Here is a 17,678-nt window from a genome sequence, read left to right as displayed (position 1 = left end):
ATTTTGTTACTTTGCTTCAGTTGACACATAACAAATCACTTATCCTTCAAACTTGATTTGTCCCATTGCTTCCAACATTCACATAAGCTGCAATTTATATTGATACTAACCATGTGGTCCCAAATCAAAATCATGAGATGAGTTAGGCGTCAGCACCAACCTATTGACAATTTACTCAGTTTATTTTGTGAGATACTTTTTACTATCGAGCCCTCGGTCAAATAGTTCACATGACTTCCTCTATATATTTACAGACCACACTTGGGTTGCCTTTCCCAACAGAATTGAAGCTATCCCTATTAGCACTTAAATGGCTACCATTCTGACTTTCTTCCATTTCCTGAATGTCATGCACTTTATTGATCTATCTAGATGATGAAGCATAAACCATGAAATTAGTTTGTGTGTGACACTGATAGATATATGGTAACAGAAATGGATTACTCAAAAGTTCAGCAATAGTTGGCCAATGCTCTAGGTTCTTTTACAACATGCATTTGATTAGGCATTTCAAGGGAGAGGAATACATGCTAGGAAATGGACCAATAGCTGAATGATTTATCTTGCTTATAAGTCCTGCAATATCAAATGCTCTGAATACAGGTCAATGAGCAGTCATCTCAAACACACAACAACCTAATGACCAAATATCTGATTTGAAATCATAAGGAATATCTGCAAGTAGTTCGGAACACATGTAATTTGGCGTGCCAACACCCAAGGAAGTAAGATCATCTGCTTTGAGCAATTTTGCAAGGCTGAAATCACCAAGACGAACATTCTTCTCCTTTGTTAGAAACATGTTTGAACACTTAAGATCCTTATGAAGAACATGATTTGTTTGAACCATCTACACAACCTGTCTTCATGAAATAGTGTCTCATTTGCTTTCTTAATCAATTTTGCCATGTCTCCACCTTTACAATATCCTGTTACAATGTAGACATGACACTTCTTCTCCACCTAGGCCTCTTTATAATCCACAACAATATGTGGATGTCTAATGCGTGATATTAAAGCCATCTCTTGATGAGCAGAATGTCTACATCTATTGGTTTGATGAGCTAGGCGAATCTACTTTAGGACATGTCATAGCTGTGAGTTCACATAAATAAAACCAAAGAGCTCAGTCCAATTACATGCATGGATTCCTCCTTTGAGATGCTTTATATTTCCTCTAGCCCTTTGGCATATGTGCTCAAGCTTGATGTTGTTTCCAAACTCCAATACTTGAGAGCAGCAAGATCATATGCATGTGTTGCGGTCTCTTCATCAAAATTCATTAACTCAATGTTTTACAGATATAGGGATACCCATGAGCATTATCATCTTTAGCATTATGTTCATGTTTCTTTATTGAGTTTGGAAATAGAATTTGATCTCAATACTCATGTGACTTTACACATTTGTCTGTAGATGCTTTGTCATATCCGTTGAGCCTCATACCAATAGAAAAAATAGGCCAAGCCTTTTTTTGCAATGTCCCATCATTCCAATGAGTTGAGATTCTTGGGCATCATTATACACTTCCCTTGATTTAAACGGTTTCATCAAGATGTTATCGATGTCATTTTGAAACCTCTAATTAAGGCGATCTAGTAACATTTTGTTTGCTTTGGTGACATTTCCTTCCCATTGCTTCTGCTCGATTCACCATCATACTGCCTTCCATTTGTCAACTCTCTAATAGAAGACCACAATTCAAGCAATGACTTAATATGATGTACACGGGTATCACCACCAAGAAAGGATAAAACCTATCCAAATGCGTGACTTAAATAGATTTATGCTCTTGGAAAATATTGTGTGTGTATTTCAAATGGGATTGGGTTCGAAAGAAAGCTCATCTCAAGACATTTTTGTAATAGGTGGCTTCAATCTTGACCAATATGGATTCGGCTTTAGCACCTCAATTTTACAAACTTGTGCAAACTCATCGACAATTATGCCTTCTTTATGCAATTTGGGGGTCTTTAATACTCGTGTTTACCAGGGCTTTCATTAATTGAAACAAGTTATCTAATGAAAACCTTTTCACCACACCTATTGGGTTCTTGTTATGGACTTTAAATGTTCATCTTTATTGCCTTTGATAACCTGTAATCTTGAGTATCTACCATGAAATCCTGAATACTTGAAGCCCCAAACTACATTTCCACTTTCTGGGAACTGTTGAGCTGACTAAATTTGAACCTGCATTATGAACCAATATCAAACCACTGAACTACTTTGAACTGCTTTGAACCCCAGTTCGAAGTAGTTCAAGACTCCACACTTGAAGTTTAAATATCATGTCCATATTGGGTACCAACAACCCAGTAGATGAAACTCATAGCAGCATGATATGGAGTCCAAACCCACGAATATCCTTTGCAAGGTAAGAAAAAGTGGTCATTACATAGCAAAAAAATTGGCACCCAAGAAGTATAACAACCATATACATAGAATGAAACCCTTGCATCACCAAGATTCAGCCATGGAAGAAGCACGAGCTAACATAAAGACTGCAAAAATGGCCAACACCCACCAAGAAAATGTCCAACATAAATATGGTGTGCAGACCAACAGCCGTCCATACAAAAAAATGGCGTGCAACAACGAAAAAAACACTCATACAATAGATGGCGACTTTACAAACTGCCATAAAGTAGCAGAAAAATGTCCAATGGCAGGCAAAAATTGCAGGAGCAACTCATGGCCACGGCTAGGGTTTGAAAACCCTCATTCTCTTCTTAGCGTGAATCACCAAAATGAACCAAAACATAGCAAAGTTTGCATTCTTTTTCCTTTCATAACCCATATAAACTCCATTTGATATGACTTTTAGTCCATCATAGGAGTTGAACATTTTTATTATTTGAAAACTCCATTATTCATTTAATTTAAGTTTCATATGCATTAAACTTTATAATGCCAATATCATAATTCATTTAATGCATACAAAACTAAAATAAATAAATATACTTTTATAAGCCTTATATATATATATATATATATATATATATATATATATATATATATATATATATATATATATATATATATATATATATATATATATATATATATATATATATATATATATATATATATATAATGAGTTTTATATTATTAATTGTTTAATACATATAATACTTATAAAATAAATTTTATATATTTCCCTTCTTATACTTATTAATAATAATGTGTTTAAAATTGATAAATATATTGATAAACACATTATTATTAATAAATCTAAGAAAAATAAGTTATGATTATAAAATTAATATATCAAATGGTTGTAAAAAAAAAAAACCTTTGATTTTATTAATTAAATAAAGAGAATTAAGAGGACTTAACAATTTTAAATGCTAAATGCAAGGAGAGCTTTCAGTGGATATTTTTGAACTCCAAAGAGACATTCAGTTAACTCTTTCATGCAAAGATGAGTTCTATTTTAGCAAATATGGACTGTTTGAGATAACTGAACATTACATGCAGTTATAGAGTTGAGTATGGAGCTATTTTTGGAAGGTAAGGATAGGTTGATTTTCTCATGCAGCGGTGGAGCACTTCAGTGATATTTTTAGTGATTTATGGAGCAGTTAAGGCCAATTTTGCATGCAGTTCATGATGAGAGCCTGTTTTATGCATATTTTGCATAATTATGAGAAATTTTACATGCTATATTTTTGGGTTACGTAAGGGATTTGAGTTAAGGTTTTATGCATGATTTTGAAGATCTAGAGGCAATTTTCCAGTTATCTATTAGTTGAGCAGGTGGTTGATGGCAGTTTCCAAAGACTTCTTCATAGTTTCCATCATTTTTGACAGATGTTTTCTAGGCATGATCTTGGAATCCAAATTAGGGTTATGAGTTGTATATATTGCACATTCACCTCATTATGAGGGATCTTCTTTCAGATTCAAATTTTTGCGCATGCAGATTTTGAGTTGATTTTAAGAGCAAAATTTGTAGTAGAGATTTTTCAGCATTGGTTATAGAGATTCAACGGTTCCTTCTCATTGATTCTCGTGCAATATTGTGAATTTTTTACTTTAATGTTGTGTTCGCCTTCATTTAAGTTATATCCCTTATTGCATATTTGAATCTTGATATGTGTGATTACATGTCTTTGCTTGTGATCATTGTTCGTTTTGCATAAAATTGGTAAAACCCTAGTTTTCCTTTCAAAGTAGAAGATCTCGGTCCTTGCATAGAAACACTTTTGTGGTTGCATGTTTGTCTGAGTAGTGTGAATCAATTATGTCTTTCGTAATTCGTGTTAATTTTATTAAAGTTACATTCAAAACCGTCGGTGTGTCACCTCATTTAGGTTAGTATTCATTATTTTTCATTCACTTCTCACCCCTTATCTCATGTATAATTTAGGATTAGGTGATCACTATTTAGGAACCAACCTAGCTTTTGAAGATTCATCTCTCGTTTTAGGAAAACCCACCACCCAAGAGAGTTTCCATGTTTCAACAGGATGGCTAGATTTTGCATCTGGCTATAGGTGCAATCCCGATTGACAACAAATACATACATGAAGGATTTTGGGAAAGGTTCTATTCCTATGGGAGAGGGGATAATTATTGATGTTCTTTGTGTGCCATCCTTGACCACTAATCTCATTTCCATTTACCAAATTATTCATGGGGCACAAGGTAAGATTGTTGAGTTAACTCCTGATTATGTCTACATTAGGGACATGGAGACTAGAGATGTCATAGCTATGGGAGTTGCTAATCATACATCACACTTGCATTCTTTTGTACATTTTGTTGATAATGATAGTGATATTCATGATTTACCTACCCATTTATCAAGGGTGAATTATTTGTGCGAGGAGAACATTGGACACTTGAATCATTTTCTTCTTGGGACAAGTGTTGAACTTCCTACTCCTCCACCTCTCGCTTCTTTAGACATGAGTTCTACTATTCAACAAGATGATCTTTGTGCTTAAGATCTTGTGGTGTGGGATGAATTCTTGGATTGTTGAATTCTTTTAGACTAGTTTTATAGTTATGTTTTATGATTAGTGGTATTGGGTTATCAGATTTGATTGGATGATGTTTTATACTCAATTTATGTATAATTGATGGGCTACTTAATACTTAGTTATTTCATGTATTTTTGTTTATCCTTTCAATGACGATGATGCTTCATACGTTCCTATAGTGATTTTCAGTTATTTCATGACAATAGTTAGATGGATGATTTATGTACAATTTCTCTGGTCACTTACCCCATACTTGTATGTGTATGGTGTACTTGTATGCTTTACTTTATGATTGACGTTTCTGAGGTGGTTGAGGGAGGGAGTCGTAGTCACCTGCATGTCGGGATCTACATGATGCATTACTCCCCATCATTGCTTGTTTAGTGTAGATTATATGTATATGTACATGCTCAAATTTTATGCAAATTGCAAGTACCGGGCGTCGACTTCCCTGAATTGTTAGGATGAGCATGCCCTATCACAGTATTGCAATGGTAAAATAGGGGAGATAATTCTTGAGTCCAAATCCTAACCCTAAGCCAGTTGTCTTAGAAAGTAGAATAAGTATCTGAGTTATTTATCCTTCCGAATTTGCCAAGTGATATGAATTCATAATTTTGACCCTTGAGTTTGATTTAGAACTTTGCCTTTCAGATGGGTTTTCTTTTTAAGTTTTGTGGGTCTATTGTGATTTCTATTTATAATTAAATCAAATTAAAAAATTATTAAATGATCTAATTTAGCAAAAAAAAATTAAGAAAAAATAAATTTTAAACTATATTTAATTAATTGAGAAATTAATTTTAAAAAAGAATTAAATTTAAAAGATTTAATTAAAGTTCTAATTTTGGTGTAATTATATTTATTTAATTTAATATTAATGTATTTGGGAGTGTCATTTTAAAAATAAACTCTAAATAACATTATTATATAAATTAATAAATATATTATTAAAGATGTCTTGTGATTTAATAAAAAAGAGAAAGAATAAATTTAATAAAGATTATTTTAATTAAAATTTAAAAATTTTGCACATGAAATTAAAATAAAATTAAATAATAAAGAAAAGGGTTCACGAGATTGCAAAACCGAAACCCTAAAGGGAGAAGGCTCTTTATTAAGAAATCATAGCTCATTTCTCCATACATAGGTTTGGAGGAGCCAATTTCCAACAAAGAGGGTTTTCGAAAGGACGGGAATTTTCTTGTAAACTCTAAGTATCTGATTGTTTAGCATCAGATCAGGGTAAGATCTTGTTGGGCTTTGCATAGTAAATTACTCTTTGAAGTTTCTATGTCTTCTTTGTGTTTGTATAGACCCATTTTCAAAATTTATTCAGGTTAAAATCCTAATGTTAAAATTTATTGTTCTCCTTTCTTGAAAACGTGTGTGAATGAATGAATTATTTGAAACTCTTGTTTGAGAACCTTGTTTTCGTAATTAGATTGTTTTGGAAAAACTATGGATTTAGGATGGGTTTTGAAAAATGAATATCAAATTAAATACAAAATTGATAATATTGCAATTACTTTCCTACCAGATTTGTTATTAAATTAAATTTAAAAAACATATAAATATATTAATACCATAATAATAATATATTACTGTGGTAATAATAATATTTTAAAAGAAAAATATGATACTTGTACGTTTTTCTTGGAATTCGGATTGGGGTTTTATGTTTAATTTTGTTTTAAACAAAAAGTATTGGGTGAGCATAGGCCACCACCCCCCACCCCCTCATCCCCTTCCTTACTTCTCCCTCCTACAGCTACATTTAGAGTGCATGACTGCTCAAGCAGATTGCGACTACCAATGGCAGAGTGTGACTGCCTAAGCAGTCCTAATGGCTGATGGCAGCCTGCTTGATGCAGGCCACATGGGTAAAAAGGTAAGTTTTGTTTATTTTTATTTTTAGTTTTTATTAAATTTTATTAATATTTTAATTATATGTTAATTTTAATATATGTTATATATATTAAATATTAATAATTATTAAATATTATTATTATTAAATATTAAATGTTATCAATATTATTATTAATTTTTATTTTATTAATAGATTAATAATTTTTTATTAATAAGTTAATATAAATTATTTAATTAATAAATAAATAATTATTATTTTTAGTAATTTAATGATTTTTGTTGAATTCTAATAATATTTAAATTGAAGATTTTATTATTAAAATATATTTGAAAAGTAAAATTGATAATTGTTAATTGGGGTAAATTGATCACTTTAATAAACTCAGGTTTTGCTTGACAGTTCAAGCTTAGTATGAAAATGGTTTCAAAATACTAAGGAATTTTGGAATACTCATGGACTCAAAAACCTTAGCTAACATAAACCTAGAAAATGAAAAAAAACATAAGACCCAATTGGGAAAAGTGAACTTTTATGTTTTCAAAACCTAATGAATTATTGAAGCTACAATTGTTATACACTTGATGTGATGTATGATTAATGGGTTGGTTTTGGGTTTTGACTTAGTACGTTGACGAGTCAAGATGTTTACCAAAGGCTTGGGGGTTTTGTTCTATGATTATGTTATGGTTATTGTTTGGTCATGATCTTTTATAGCCAACTATGGTGATGTATTCATGTATTTCTATGATGAGTTTTGATTAGATGTTTGTTAGTGTTTTCCAATTCCTTGTATACAACTGAGGTGATTATTGTGACTTTCTTGTTGTAAACTTTGAGTTTTCAATCGGTTATCCTTTAGTGCTTTCCAGTTGCTTGTATAGTATTGAGGTGATTATTGTGATTGGTCTTTAGGTGCTTTCCAGTTGCTTGTAAATGACTGAGGTGAATACTATGTTTTATCTATAGGTACTTTCCAGTTGCTTGTAAAGGACTGAGGTGAAAATTGTGGTTTTATGAGTTGTTCTTTTTATGAGCTTAGGGTAGGTAATCTATGTGTACATTGGGAAGTTGTTTGCAATGGAGACTGGAGCCCTAAAGAGGTTGCCTGGGTAACTCATTATAAGTTATTTTAATAAGTAATAACATTTCATTAAATAAGAGTAAAATGAATTAATAAGAGTCAATGTTTTTCCTCACCAACGGCTTGAGTGCTAGTACAAGCTAGTATGGGAGTAGAGAGGATGCTTTGTTGTGACCTTGCCTTGTTAGTATGCCTTGTTTGTATGAAAGGATCCTTATGCCGCATAGAGACACTAGGGGGCCAAAGTCTAGAGAGGCTGCCAAGGTAACCTTAGAGTTGGCTCATGTGATGACACTTGACCACTTACAAAGTAGATTTTCTACATGTCTTTGATGCCTTTGGGTTTAGATGTTACTTGTGTCTTGGCACCTTTGAGATAGATTGCTATCAGGTTTTCCTTGATCTAGATATTGGTTTTGACTTTTTGGGATTGTTATCCATTTGGGACTTGAGACTATCTCCTCAGGGCGATGGGAGTGGGCCATTTAGGTTCGACAAGGTCAGGTGGTAGTGTTTCTTATATCATTGAGATCTAATAGGTGGATGTACTTGTGCAGTTATTCCTTTCATTTTGATCTTTTGTTTCTGATGGATGGTTGTATTATGTTATATTGTACTTGATTATTAGAGATCTTATGAGTTGATGTAGATGCATATTCTTTGATCTTTTATTACCCTGTGACTTGTACAGTGGATGATTATGCATTTTGATTATGCCAAGTGACATCAAGTATGTAATTGTATATCATTTAATTAGATTCGTACTTGTGGCTTATCTATGATGTGGATTTTGGTTATGTGTTAGATTTAATATTAATAAACTTATACCTATGATTCAAAATCATGGTACCCTTAACAAATGTAATTTGTTTTGGATGGTTGTATGTATGTGAGTTATTACTTCCTCTATATTAATTTCTTTTGGGTTCCTTGGCGATGTGTTACATGCTCTTTCAAATGAGTCTCATAATGCAGATTTGTTTACTACATTTGAGGGGGTTTCTCTTAGAGATTCTTCTTCACCTTCTTTGGAGGTTGGATTTCCCAACTCTTCAACTTCACTTGGTTTGTCACATCTCATAGGTTAGTTGGATGGTGTGATGAAATCTTTGAGCTTGGAGACACCTATTGAGTCTCTAGAGATGCATACATGGAGACTTTCTTCCTCCAATTTTTTCATGGAGTGGCTTCTTCACCATTTGATGTATTTATTTTTTCTTAAGAGGAGACATGTTTCTTGTAGACATTGGATTATCTTTTGTTTGTAAGTACTCTTCATCTACATTAGAGCTTCTTCATTATGGGGATTATGTCTCCTTATTTCCTTCCTATGGGGGGATAATTCTTTGTATATATATGATGTATGTAGTCCTTGGGGTGTCTTGAGTACTCCATCCATCCATGCATTGTGTGTTTTCATCTCTCTTTTTTGAGGAGGGTTTTTCCCATGAGATTTTCTCTCTTTCTCCACTTTATGAGAGATTGTATTTCATCTATTGCATTACATATTGTACATGGGTACCTAAAATGGCCTAGTACCTGGGAACCATCTTGCATTGCAAGTTTAAGTGCATTCTCCTAAGTTTCACTTAAGGGGGGGTGTTGGTGTGATTAAATATTCACTAATTACACTTGCTTAAGCTTACTTAGGATAATGCATTGCATAGTAGTTTGTCATTGAGACACTTACAAGTTTGTACCTCAATTAAGCACACAGTATAGGAGAATTTGTAATGTTCCCCAATTCTAGAATATAATTAATAATCTTGAAAAAACATATATATATATATATATATATATATATATATATATATATATGGACACACACACATGTATATATACATATATCTACATATATGTATATATACACATATCTACATATACATATATGTATATATACATATATAATACATATACATATATATACATATATATATATATATATATATATATTAATAGACAAATATAAATTATAATATAATATATTAAATCAATATTATCACAATCAAACATAATATATTATATTAATATTATAATATAATATCTTATAAATGAATAAATAAAATTATACTATTGAAATATATTATAAATATATCAATTATCATATTTGATTAAATAATATAAATGACTTATATCATACATATATATTTATTATGATTGAAATATAAGCATATATAAGATTTATATATAAATCTTTTCAATATGATAATGAACCAATATAAAAATATGAATACATTGAATTAAGATCAGTAGTCGCGACTATTCTCTTTCATGCATATATTAAGAGAGTGATAGTATTAACGAAGGGAAAAAAAATACACTCGGGTGACTAAGCAGAGATTAGGGACTAATACACGAGGAACAGGGGTAAGCAGTGTCAACTCGAGCAAGTCAAAGACAATGGAAATCTAAGTCATGCCATGTGGAGGAGATAGGCGACTAAAACATCCATTATCCACCTTATAATCTACATTCCCGGTCTACATAAGGGATTGGAATGAAGAACGAAGGATAGAGCACACAATATTTAGTATTTCATTACTGTTAAGGAATAGTACCAAGTAGATATTTAACTGCAACACACGTGTTTACCCACAGCCATGAGGAGCTGGATATAAAATTTCAATATCAGTTTAGAATCACAAACATATTTCTTCACCTCTCATCACACGAGAATATTAGGGAGAGCCAGATGTAATAACAACTAAGTCTTTCACCGACACAATCCATTAATAGTGGGATGGATTACTTGACATATTTTATGATGCTTCATGATATTGTACATTGATTTTCTGTAGACCATTGATACCAACTATCAATGTTACAATAGTTGTGTTAGACAATAACGATGTAAGAGGAAAGTATGAACCAGATTGGAGATTCTACCATCTGAAAGTAGAGAATAAATTTATGATTTAAAAATATAGTCTTCGAACATGACATATTTAACAATCTTCTTATCGTTACCCTCTATATAAGCTCCAAAAAGTCAGATGACATATCCAAATCTACAAACATAATTATGAATTCAATATTCATCATCAAACAACTTATCTTCTTAAGTATAAGATCATCATTGGTACCCATTGCATCCGATAGCTTGAAGGAAAACATGCCTGGTCTCATACAAAGAACCATATTACTTCATATAATTAGTATTTTTGTACAAGGTTTTGAGGAGGCTGTAAGTGATCTAAATCCTTCCTATTTGTTGCATCAGAAGTCTTATATACAGAGGCTGTTCCAAATTCATAGTATGATCATTATCAGTCAGTACCAATCGGATATTTATAAATAGATGATCATCAATATTGAAGTCATCAGCAGTACACATGACCATGAGAGACCAAGAAGGAAATCATTAAATGAGGAATGTCACAATAGAATCTACACTTCTTGGAGAAGAAGAAATAAGAACATTATAAACATGGACTATCAATAACATGGATGGATAAGGAAATAATGGACTTAGAACAGAAGGGAAAAGAAAATAAAGACATATAATCCTCCAACAAATATGAAATGAGGGAACCATTCAATTAAATAAGCTATGAGTGGAGGAATAATGACGTGGTTATGAAATACTAAAGCTTTTATTTATATTTTTAAGGAGTGGAATACACATAGATATAGATATAGGAAGAAATGATAGAAACTTTATAAGGATCTAATTATGGGAGTTACAAGATCTATATTTATTATCAATCAACTAGGCAGAAGGGAAAATAGAGTAATTTTATAAAATTAAGTCCTAATTGAAAATTTAGAGTAAATTCTGAAAGGTCTCAACTAGGGACATTACAGAATTCCACTATAGGTGGTCATAGTTGTTATCTCAATCCACCTTTAGTGCACTTAGTACATTATCGTCTTCAACATCACACATGCTTTATTGCATAATGGAGGATGATCCACCTTTGGTGGACATGTGATTCCACCTTGTGTAGGTGATAGCTTATCTACTCCTTATCTTTGTCTCTTATCACCCTTCTTATATAAAGAGGCCCATTATGTACATTTTAAATTAATCAATTGGATATCAAGGAAGTCGATAATCAATAATAACATTCTTGCATCTCAATGCATTGTCTTGCCAATCTCTTGTGGAAGTTATCTTGGTCTTTCATTTGATACTAGAGGTGTTGTAAAGTCACCTAAAACTTTAACACTTATGCTCTATAGAGTAGAATTGGTAAAAACTGTTGGGAAGATTCAAATAGAACACTTTCTAGGTGACAGTGTTATTACCCACTTGAATATCAACTGTTTCTTTGAGGTCATGTGAAAGGTCAACCTCAACACAAACTCTTCTTTGAGGGCGAAAGTTAAAAACATGGTCAATTTCAAGATAAACTACCAAAGACTATGCAATGGTTTGCATGACAAAGGAAGACTAGGGAACTCAATCCACACATGGACCCTCACCTTTTTTAGTCTGAGACGGTAAAGTTTTGAGACCAACACTGGAAAATTATTAAGGACAAGCGAACAAACCATTGTCCATTATTGAGAATAGCCTCAACATGTGAGGGGTGGAAAATGAAACAAAAAAGCCCTTGGTTAGGCTTTGAATGCCATTAAGGTGAATGCCATGAGGGATCCAAGTCTTGCCAACCCATTCCTGCAACATGCTTTAAGGAGGGATCTGACCCACAAAATAATCTATCAAAGTGAATTTCTCAAGCCAATCATTGGCATAGTCAAAATCTTGAACATGAAGCACAAAATTAGATGAGGACATACCTCGTGAAAAATTTTCGGCACAAACTTTTGGGGATGTTTGTTCAATGGTGATGCCATGAGCTTCCAGTGTAGCAACTCCAACAACAATATCAATTATTGGGCTAAAGCTAGCTGGAGCCATTAAATACTCTAAGGACTCCCATAGTAAATGTGGTATAACAGAGACATACATACAATATTTTTGCAACAAGACAAGACCTACTTAGAAAACCCTAACAAAACTCATTCCTTCCGTTGTTGTTTAAAATATTTTAAAATTTCATTTTCTTAAATTTCAAGATGTTTAAAATAACTCTTCACTAACTTAAATCACTATTTAAATTATAATTAACTACAATGACAAGTACCATTTATTATTATTAAATACTTTAATAGCTATTATGAAAAATAATAAAATAATAATTTAATAAATTTAATAAATAAAAATATTTTGAAATCATACTTATGAATTTTTTTGAAATCATTTGTCATAAAATTATAAATAAAAAATCAATTGTATCTAAAATCATACTATTGATCTTTTAGAAACGAGGATCTTAGTTGACCAAACATTGCATAGGATGACTATTGCTTTGTTACAAAACTACAATATTGTTATTATTATTAATTTAATTATATGAAATTAAATAGATGCTAACCATTGGCCTAAGTTAGTGGTTGAGGAGAAGCCAGACCATCAAAAGAAGACATGGAGGAAGCAAAATAATAAATGACTCAACAAGTGGAACATTGAGCATCAAGAGTGCTTGGAAACCAACACAGAGATAAAAAAGTGGGTATTAGAAAAAGTTAGGACTACTATGTGGACAAATCAGGTAGGTAGAAAAAGACCTACTATGTCAACAAATTTAACCACACCTGTGAGCACGGTGACAAAGAGTACCTAGGAGCAGACATCAGAGGTAACAAGAATCTTGATAGCTTAGTTGAGGTCCAATTCACATCACTTGAGATGCGAAACTAATAGATCGAAGATACCTAAAGAAAGGTGAGAGGAGAGAATTTGTAGGTTTTGTAACAAAGGCACAATGGAGACAAAATGACACTATATAAAGGAATGTACGACATACGAAGACATTTAGGGCCAATTCAGGTACACGATATAAGTGAACAATATAAAAAAGCTTTTTGAAATGTAGCTTCAACCAAAAAAGGGACAACCTGAAAAATCTGAGAATATTTAGTGGACCCCCTTTTTTGGTCCCATAGACCTTTTGTCTCATGGATGTTAGTAAAAATCATTTCATTTTCATTTTCATTTTTGAGGATATTTAATTTCAGTCTTTTTAATATTAGAGTCAAATACACATTGAGATAGCCGTTGCTTCAGTACGGTATCTAACCCTAGACACCTGAGCAGGTGGGGTTTCGAGCATCATATCAAAGCACAAGTTCCAAGTTTAGTATATAACTTTTGGCTCACGTTGTCCTCCAGCTCTCACCGCTTTGGTGGCAAATCACTCTAATAACACAAGAATTATTCAATGCATAGAAATTGGACTGATCTCAACTGCTACCTGTCTCAATTATCATCTGAAAATGTCTTGCGCTCCTATTTAAACATACTAAACGTTTCAATTCAAAGTTAAAATCCCGACTGTTGCAGCCATGGAGTTTCTGTGACTGTCCTTTCAATTTCCAAGACCCTGTTTACTTTTCAGCTGCAGGTATTTGGGTTTATTGCCTCTTTAGATGTTAAATAAGATTTTGGCAAGTTCTTGTACGCAATTTGTCTTTTAGTTTATGCGGGCGGTGTTGATGATGCAGTAAATCGTCTGTTTTGTCTCTAAATCGAACGGGTGACTGTTAAATTAGTTTGAATTCTTCTGTTTTGTTTTTTAAATTCTCACGGGTCTTGTTTGATTGGAGAAAATCCTCTATTTTGTTTCTCTTTTATTGAAATGGGTGCTGTGAAAGTTGGGGTAATCTCTGTTTTGTTTTGTAATTAAAATGGGTGGTTATTAAAATGTGTGACTCCCGTATTTATTTTTCCGGTATGAATGCGTGTTATCATGAGTAGAGTTAATCCTCTATTTTGTTCACTAATTCAAATGGGCGTTGTTGAAATTATAGCACTCCTCCGTTAAGCTTGCCAATTCAATTGGACTGTGTCAAAGGGCGAGAAATCTACTCTTAAGTGGGTTTTTAATTATATCACTTGCTATATTGCGTATATAGCTTTTGTCAGGCATTATTCTTATCTTGGTATTGGATGCCCTTTTCCTCACAATTGTATGGTTAGCAGAGGCGCTAGTCCAGTGGACCATGAACATGGGCTGTTGTTATGGTTGTCATTCTCCATTAACTTGCTTTACATTGATAAGGAATTTGACTTCCGGCTGGATTTGTAAATATTACACGAGTGAAATACAACTGTAAATGAATTGAAATTGTAGGTTTCAATCCAATCCAACCTGGATATGGTAATTAATACCCAACACGTATGTAGTATTTAAAATTCAAGTTGATAAGATAATTTAGGAACATAGATATAAAGGGGTTAATATTCTTATCTTGAATACATAAGTTAATATCAAGATTCAAAACCTTAGCTTGAATTGCATTCACAGCTCTCAGAGCTTGTGGAACCATATGGGTCTGGAAGAAGCACAACTATTAATGAATCCAAATTGTAAATTTTGATGAAAAACAGATCAGTCTGCCTATGGTAACTGAAGTCCATGTTGGTCCAAAGCCTGAAGTTTTATAAAGTTCAAGAGGTCTATATTTATATATTTGATCGGCATATTAGACAAAACTGCATTTTCAGGCCTTTAAGCAAGCTTAATGACTTGGAAATTAGGATCTTTCTCTAAATGTTTTAATGCCCCCCTTTTGACATGGGACTTAATAATAAGTGATAATAATAAACTAAAATATAAAAATAAAAATAAAATTCAATGAATTGTCAAAAAGCACGAAATGAAGAGTTGTGACTCCCTCACACATGAGATATGAAAGGTAGATCATTTCATTTGAAAAGGAAAACCACAACCCCAGTCAACAATTAATTGGGAAACAAAACATCAAACAATTTAGAAATAACAGCTTATTCTCAAAGGCAGCAATTAAGTGAGATGGCAAACTCTTATGAATGGTGGTGACTCTATTCATGTGAAAGTTGGTGACACTTTCACCAGTAAAGTTGAAGTGGAGATAAATTGAAGAAGCATCATTCAATCAATCATCATTCCCTCGAGGAAACACACAAACAGTCAAAGATCAAGCAAATGATCATCTGTACCAATCATCATTTCATCTTGGATCAAGGAAACAAGTAATTTAGCAATTAATTATTCAAAAACCAACTTTTTAAGCATCACCCTTCAAACCTTTCAAACTCAGGAATTAATTGACTAGGAAGAATGGAAGAGATCAACGCACAAGCAATCCAATATGTATATTCAGAACTTCATATAAAAAACAACTAGTTGACTCATGACTTGTCAAGGGTGCTGATTCCTTCAATAAATGGATATAAAGGGAAGCCATTACTCATCCAAGAAATCTGAATCAATCAGACAGAAATTCAATCAAGAAACAATTGAACATCAATCAGGATATTGATCAGGAATTCATCTTCAAATATCAATGCATTTAACTATATACATAATACAAAATCTGTTCAAGAATCAATCTGTAAAATCATCACTCACCAGTACTTAAAATAATTAAATCAGAGGAAATCATACAATCATTTATCAAACATCAATTGGGAAACAAGGAATCAATCAAATTGTATAGACATCAATTATTCAAGCATCAACCACCAAATCTTTCAAGTGTTGATCATTCAAAAATCAATTCAGATGATCAACTAAAATGAATGGAAGAGATAAACTCGCAAGCAATTTAACAGATATATTCAAAATTTTATATTTAAAACTGCTAGTCATTAAGTGACATATAATTGCAGAAATTGATTCAAGAATTATTCATAAAACATTTAAGTATTATAGGACTGAATTGTCAATCCAGCAAGAATAAAAATGGGCAATGGTCTACCAAAGACACCAAGTTTTCAATATTTGAATTCTAATTAGTATTTGCAAATTGGACAGGGTTTGGGCTCACAGGTTGGGTTAAGGGTTGAAAGAATGGATCTTTTCATGCCCTTGACAACAATGGATGGGCTCCTTTGTATTGTCACTGTTGAGTTAGGAATGGTGTCCTTGGTATGTCACTATTGAGTTTAGGATGGGGTCATGTAGTGGTAATTATGTATTCAACAATGAAGAAACAAACATTAATAGAAGTCAGAAATAGAAACTACCTAAACCGAGATGTGAAGACCTGTAGTAGTTCATTGTCTGTGATATTCAATTTTTTGGATGCAAATAGTGAAGTTTTGTTTTGGCTTTTTTCTGTGTTTTTAAAAAGCAATGGAAGGAAATCATGGAATACAGAAAATGAATATTTACAGTGAGAAAAACTCTAGAAATTATATATCTTCTTTATTCATGAAATGTCTAAGCTGTTATGCATACATGCATACCCATAAATGAAGTACTTATAATTTCTATGCTTCTGCTGGTAAAAAGCATCCTTTTAATGACCCAATACTCTTCTAATCTGAAAATAACTTCTCCAATATTGACACCGATGTCTCCCTTATGATCTCACAGACCTCTGGAATTTTACTGCAATTTATTATGCCCTCCTTGCATGAATTCATCCCTCCTGTCCTTAGCGCTTAACTTGCTGCAATTAATGGCTGCAAAAGCATGTCAAACAGCCCAGAATGGTGCTGATGATTAGCAGACTTTCAATCCCACTAAGGCTTTTGATTATATCCTCTCTGAAATCCTCTCCCAATTTGCACAACATTTACCTCTGAATGAAGCCCATTGATAAGCAATTTTGAACTGATATCTCACAACCTTAGAAAGCTGATACAATGCAGAAGCTACTCTCTCCAATTGCCAGAAAGCTCTGGAATTGCAGAAACCCCTGTCCTTGTTCTCCAATGCTCATGAAATGAGTTTGTCAAATGCCA

At 32.6% G+C, this 17,678-nt stretch overlaps 1 protein-coding gene and 1 pseudogene across 5 annotated transcripts in view; one reads left to right on the top strand and one right to left on the bottom strand.

The window, feature by feature from the left end:
• Positions 1 to 364: 364 nt before the first annotated feature.
• On the bottom strand, positions 365 to 1,083 carry LOC149541171 (serine/threonine-protein kinase Nek4-like; annotated as a pseudogene).
• Positions 1,084 to 13,951: 12,868 nt separating this feature from the next.
• The window catches only part of LOC149541169 (uncharacterized), a 129,298-nt gene continuing 125,571 nt past the window's right edge, over positions 13,952 to 17,678 (top strand). For 2 of the 5 annotated variants that reach the window (XM_089802176.1, XM_089802173.1), the window contains exon 1: positions 13,952 to 14,349. The gene's annotated coding sequence lies outside the window, so the exon portion shown is untranslated. Of the gene's footprint in view, positions 14,350 to 14,454; positions 14,482 to 17,678 lie in introns of those variants that run through there. The other 3 variants (XM_089802175.1, XM_089802172.1, XM_089802174.1) reach the window with 3 other exon arrangements.

This window comes from Cupressus sempervirens, chromosome 9 (genome assembly GCF_028749045.1).
Source record: "Cupressus sempervirens isolate cs-2001-9-10 chromosome 9, ASM2874904v1, whole genome shotgun sequence".
In the NCBI taxonomy this organism is placed as follows: Eukaryota; Viridiplantae; Streptophyta; class Pinopsida; order Cupressales; family Cupressaceae; genus Cupressus; species Cupressus sempervirens.
Note: the sequence above shows the minus strand (reverse complement) of the source record. Positions and strands in the feature narration are given on the sequence as shown.